We start from the raw sequence: 5,914 nt of genomic DNA, 5'->3' as shown, positions 1-5,914 counted from the left end.
TAGTTAGCAAAGATGTTGCTCTTACTATTGCGCTACAAACTCTTAAGAGAGAAGAGGTTCAAGAAAAGGGAATATGTGATATCCAAATACTCTTATGGCTTCTTCCCACTTTTTTCTTCAGACAAAAACTATTTTCCCTTTGAAATGTAAATGTGAATAGGCTTGCAAAGGAAAAATTATTTAGTGTCTAGGCTTGCAGAGGAAAAATGTGAATTAAGGAGTCATGGCACACTGGTCTCTTGTATTATTGAAAACATAAAGATATATTTTCAGAAGAATATATCAGAGAGGTTTCTATTTTAACTATGTGGTGACCTGCAACGTCTTAAACCTTTACATATTGAGCAAATGCAATCCACTCTAGATTAGGTTTGGAAATTTTAGTTAAACCTGGTGGTGATGCATGTAAGTGGTTATCATTGTATCATGTTAAGATTCTAGTAGTTCTATTGCACCGAAGAGTGTGACCTAGTGGTCAATGAAATGGTTGAGAGTCATGAAGTTTCAGATTTAAATTACACGTAGACAACAATACAATAGGTGATTCTTTCTATTTAACCTAGTCTTTGTGGACAGAGTTACTTGGTATTTGTTGTTGGTGGGAAATGGAAAGTATCTTGTGAAATTAGTTGAGGTGCGTGAAAGTTGGCATGGACACCATGGTCAGTAAAAAAGAAAAGATTGTTGTAGTTGTATCATTGTGTTGCTTTTGTGGAATAACTTGATGTTACAACTTACTAAACTCTAGATTTGGTCGCTGCATAACTAGTATTCTGTGGAATAACTTGATGTTACAGCAGGATACACCCTTGATCCTAGTACTTTGTTGTTACACTTATTAGTTACACCCTTAATCTAGACGTTTAATCTATTTATTTTCCCCCAAGTACAAGTAAAAGTAATAAGGGTAAAATGGAGCGACTTGGCCACTAGGCTTCCATATAATGATGTGAACTTGCTTGAGATTAAGACGTAATTGTTATTGTTGTACAATCAATTGTGAATGGAAGTGTTAGTGAGGGAATTGTTCAATGATACATGGATTCAACAACTTCTATCTTGGTGTTAGGATTATATAAGAGAAAATAGCCAAAAGCCCCCCCAACCTATAGTCAGATTCCCAACTACACACTCATACTTCACGGGGTCCTATTACCCCTCTGAATATTTTTTTTTGCATATTATCTCACCCTTATTTGCTGACATGTCCACATAAACCAGATATAATAAAATGTTTATTTACACGGGCTGCCAAGCATTAAATGGACCCCATAACTCTAAAATTTCCCTTACGCTTTTCATTTTTCTCTTTCTTTCTCTAAACCCTAACCTTTTCTCAATCACTCCATATTCACCCCCATTCTCTTCATGGTATGAGATTTCGTTCCAATTGAATTTGAAGAACAAGTTTTGAACTCTAACTATGAAAGCTTATTCAAGTCCGCATTTGCCATTATTTACCCTAACAAAGCAAAAAACAATGAATTTGAAGAATAATTTTTGAATCCTAACTATGAAATCAAAGAAATTACATGCCCTAAAGCTTCAAGCTTTTTCGAAATTGAAACTACAGTGAAATGCTTTGACAAGTAAATTCAAGTTTTAAGCTGATTTGAGAGAGAATGAAGGAATATAAAATTGAAAATTGAGAAAAAAAAAAGGAAGAAAAAAAGAGTTTGATTTTGGGAGAGAATGAGATTATACCATTGGGGATTAATTATAGTTGATTTGGACTCACACGTGTACTTTTCTTCAGTTTTTGACATTTTATTCTCTCTACTTACGCGCCTAAGGGAGTTGTTCTCACCTTCTTCAACATGTCAGCAAATAAGGGTGAGATAATATGTAAAAAAAATGTTCAGGGGGGGTAATAGGACCCCCGTGAAGTATGAGTGTGTAGTTGAGAATCCGGCTATAGGTTGGGGGGCTTTTGGCCATTTTCTCATTATATAACTTATAAGCTTTAGATTGATTACTAACACCAAGAGAAATGCATTTTTCTCCTTTACCATCTAGTTTGATCCTCTTTTGATCTGGAACCTGTGCATAAGCCATATATCCGAAGATTCTAAAACAGTCAAAACTTGGTTTCTGCCTACTCTAATTCTCCTTTGGAGTCATATTTTGAACAGAGAAAGTTGGACTTCTATTTAAAATATGAATGCTCCTATCAACAACCTCCGACCAAAAACTTTTGAGACACCACTCTTAGTTATGATATTGCTCACCATGACAAACACTATTTCGTTGAGGTGCGTAAGCTGCAGTAAATGCCACTTGATTCCATTTTCCTCACAAAAAATTATAAATTCTTGAGAAATAAACTCTCCACCACGATCAATGCATAAATCTTTCAATGGACTACCTGCTTGTTTCTCGACAAGTACTTTATAACGTTTAAAAACATCAAAATCTTCAAACTTTTGTGTAAAAATACACCCATGTTTTTTGACTGAAGTCATCAATAAAGGTTATGAATTATCTTTTACCACCATTCGAATTTAGATTTATTGGAGATTTATTGGTCCACGGAGATCTGAGTGCACCAATTCCAGCAACACTTTTGCTCTCCAAGATTTGCCTTGTGGAAATGGACAGCGAGGTTGTTTGCTAACAACACAATTTTCACAGGTTTCCTAAGGAACTGTAATTTGAGGAAGATCGTTCACCATGTTCTTTTGATGTAGCGTTTTCAGTCCGTTAAAATTCAAGTGTCCATAATGGAAACGCCACAACCATGCCTTATCCTTTAATTTGGCAGAGAAACATGTATGATGATTATTGTGTAGATAGAGAGGGAACATTTTGTTTCTAGTCGTTTTAACTTGAGCAATTAATTCAAGTTTGACATCTAGAATTCTACAAAATCCATCTTTTAAAGAAACTTCATACCCCTTCTTTTGCAATTGGCCAATACTTAGAAGATTAGTCTTCAAATATGGAACAAAAAGAATATGAGCAATTGTCTAGGAGAAGTCTTTATTGGTCTGAATTAGAACCTACCCTTTTCCCATGGCTACGACTTTGGAGTTGTTCCCGAACATCACACTATCTTGAAAAGATTCATCCAAGGTGGAGAAAACTGACTTATCACCACTCATATGATTGCTACATCCGAGTCGATGTACCTTAAATTCTTATTTGTTTCTACTTTCATGTGGCAAACCATCAACAAATATATTTGTTCTTCCTCTTGTTATGCAAAATTATATTCTTCTCCACGCATCCTTAAACAAATCTTCTAGGCATTCGGATTTACAATGACCGAACTTGTGCATCTGTAACATTCAATTTTAGACTTGTCTAATGACTTTGATTTTTAGCCACCTCGTCCCTTTACTCTGCCATGACTATCATGATGTTAACTGTCACGTCCCGAGCCTATACCCTGGATATGGCCGGCACTGGAGAACCATCGCTGGTCCCCAAGCGAACCCTTGGCCTAGCTCAACGGAAGACTTACTCAAGTGAAATAGCAATCTCAAATGCAAATTCAACTCATAAAAATACCATTAATGCAAGCAGTTCAACTCAAGTATTTTAACATCACAAAGAAGATGGAAAAAGAAAGCCTCAACTACTACTGTCTATAAATCCTCTAATAACTATGATGGAAGTCAGGACAACATCCACTACATCCCTCCCGAAGCAAGGAGGCTCCCCAAAGCTAACTGGGACTGCAAATAGTATCAACGGAGCGCCTCTTGATGACCCTAAATACCTGTATCTACATTATGAAAATATGCAGGCGAAATGGTGTTAGTAGATTCAATGTACGAGTATGTAAGGGGAACTCTGAAACATAAGCATAAGCTTGAACTTATAAAAAGGGAAACATACTCACCTCGTCTCAACTCAACTCAACTTTAAGTCCTTATTTATGGCGTGAGTTGGTTTGGAGGGGGAAACGTCTGCATTTTCAGGTTCAAACGAGACCCAAAGCGGGAATGACCAAATTTATCATTTTACGTGTGCTATAGTCTATGGATATTTGGTGATCTGGGATCCCGATAGGTTTTTGGCCGAAATTAATTATGGGCATCCGTTAAGACCTTATTATTGGAATGAGTTGGTCCAGAGGGGCTAACGTCTGCATTTTCAAGTTCAAACAAGGCCCATAGCAAGAATGACCAGATTTACCAATTTGTGAGCTATAGTCCATGGATTTTGTGTGATCTGTGATCCCGGCAGGTTTTTGGCAGAAATATTTTGTGGGTGTCCGTTACGACCTTATTAATGGTGTGAGTTGGTCTAGAGGGGCAAACGTCTGCATTTTAAAGTTCAAACAAGGCCTAGAGCAGGAATGACAAAATTTACCATTTTACGTGTGCAATCCATGGATTTTAGTGATTCGAGATCCCGACGGGTTTTGGACAAAAAAATTGTGGGCATCCGTTAATACCTTATTAATGGCGTGAGTTGGTCTGTATAGGAAAACGTCCTAATTTTCAAGTTCGAACGAGGCCTAGAGCAAGAATGACCAGATTCACCGATTTGTGTGCTATAGTCCATGAATTTTTTATGATTCGTGATCCTCGCGGGTTTTTGGCCAAAAATTTTTGTGGGAATCCGTTAAGACCTTATTAATGGCACGAGTTTGTCTGGAGGGGTAAACGTCCTCATTAACGGCACGTAAAATTTACAGTTTTACATGTGCTATAATTCATGGATTTTTGGTGATCCAAGATCCCGGTGGGTTTTTGGCCAAACAATTTTGTAGACGTCTGTTAAGACCTTATTAATGGCGTGAGTTGGTGCAGAGGGGCAAATATCTGTATTTTCAAGTTCAAATGAGGCCCAAAGCGGGAATGACCAGATTTACCGATTTGTGTGCTATAGTCCATGGATTTAGTGTAATCCGTGATCCTGGACGTTTTTTTTGCTGAAACTTCTTGTGGGCGTCCCTTAAGACCTTATTAATGACGTGAATTGGTCCAGAGGGAAAACGTCTGCATTTTCAAGTTCAAACAAGGCCTAAAGCGGGAATGACAAAATTTACTATTTTACATATGCTATACTCCATTAATTTTTGGTGATATGGGATCCCGGTGGGTTTTTGGCCGAAATTTTTTATGGGCATCCCTTAAGACCTTATTTATGGCGTGAGTTGGTCCGTAGGGGTAAACATCCACATTTTAAAGTTAAAACGAGGCCGACAACGGGAATAACTAGATTTACCGATTTGTTTGCTATAGTCCATAGATTTTTTGCTATCCGTGATTCCCACGTGTTTTTCGCCAAAAAAATTTTCAGACCTCCGTTAAGACCCTAATAATGGCATGAGTTGGTTCGAAGAGGAAAACGTCTTCATTTTCAAGTTCAAATGAGTCCCAAAGCGGGATTGAACAAATTTACTATTTTACATATCTATAGTCTATGGATTTTTGATGATTCATGGATTTTATGTGATCCTTGATCTCGGCGGGTATTTGACCAAAAAATTTTGTGGGCGTCCGTGAAGACCTTATAAATGGCGTGAGTTGGTTCGGAGGGGCAAACGTCTGCATTTTCAAGTTCAAACGAGGCCTAGAGCAGGCATGACAAAATTTACAATTTGATGTGTGCTATTTGTCCATTGAATTTTGGTTGTTCGGGGACCCGACGGGTTTTTTGCCAAATTTTTTTGTGAGCATCCGTCAAGAGCTTATTAATGGCGAAAGTTTGTCTGGAGGGGAAAACATCTACATTTTCAAATTCAAATAAGGCTCAGACCGGGAATGAACAAATTTACCATTTTATGTGTGCTATAATCAATGGATTTTTGGTGATCCGAGATCCCGGCAGGTTTTTGGCAAAAAAATTTTGTGGGAATCCGTTAATACCTTATTAATGGTGTAAATTGGTTTGCAGGGGAAACGACCGCATTTTCAAGTTCAAATAAGGCCCAGAGTTGGAATTACCAGATTTATCGATT

Source organism: Solanum stenotomum, chromosome 6 (assembly GCF_019186545.1).
Source record: "Solanum stenotomum isolate F172 chromosome 6, ASM1918654v1, whole genome shotgun sequence".
NCBI lineage: Eukaryota > Viridiplantae > Streptophyta > Magnoliopsida > Solanales > Solanaceae > Solanum > Solanum stenotomum.
This window is presented reverse-complemented; position numbering follows the sequence as displayed.